The sequence below is a fragment of the Sinocyclocheilus grahami genome, unplaced genomic scaffold (genome assembly GCF_001515645.1).
Source record: "Sinocyclocheilus grahami isolate Dianchi unplaced genomic scaffold, SAMN03320097.WGS_v1.1 scaffold121.1, whole genome shotgun sequence".
Lineage (NCBI taxonomy): Eukaryota > Metazoa > Chordata > Actinopteri > Cypriniformes > Cyprinidae > Sinocyclocheilus > Sinocyclocheilus grahami.
In genome coordinates this window covers 1750610-1750837 of record NW_015505300.1, presented here as the reverse complement: position 1 = coordinate 1750837, position 228 = coordinate 1750610, and the positions used below count along the sequence as shown (strand labels likewise).

The 228-nt window shown below is 41.7% G+C and overlaps 1 protein-coding gene across 1 annotated transcript in view; it reads right to left on the bottom strand.

Annotated features, from left to right (window-relative positions):
- The window catches only part of LOC107589862 (major facilitator superfamily domain-containing protein 12-like), a 16164-nt gene that overhangs the window by 3734 nt on the left and 12202 nt on the right, over positions 1 to 228 (bottom strand). The gene's annotated exons all lie outside the window — the stretch shown is intronic.

Genomic DNA, 228 nt, shown 5'->3' with positions numbered 1-228 from the left:
CCAGTCCAGTCTGTGCTGAAATGCTACTGTCAATCAAACTATCGTGGGAGGGGCCTGTCTGTGTGACGTCACACAGACAGGCATCTGAGATTGGCTCGATTTGAGAAAGGGGAAAACATTTAACGAGATAAAAAAAATTAAAAAACACCGGGTGGATTTTTATCATTATAGGGTGGTTGTGTACACACACTGCCAACACACATTTCAGTTCAAACTACTTGTAAAAGT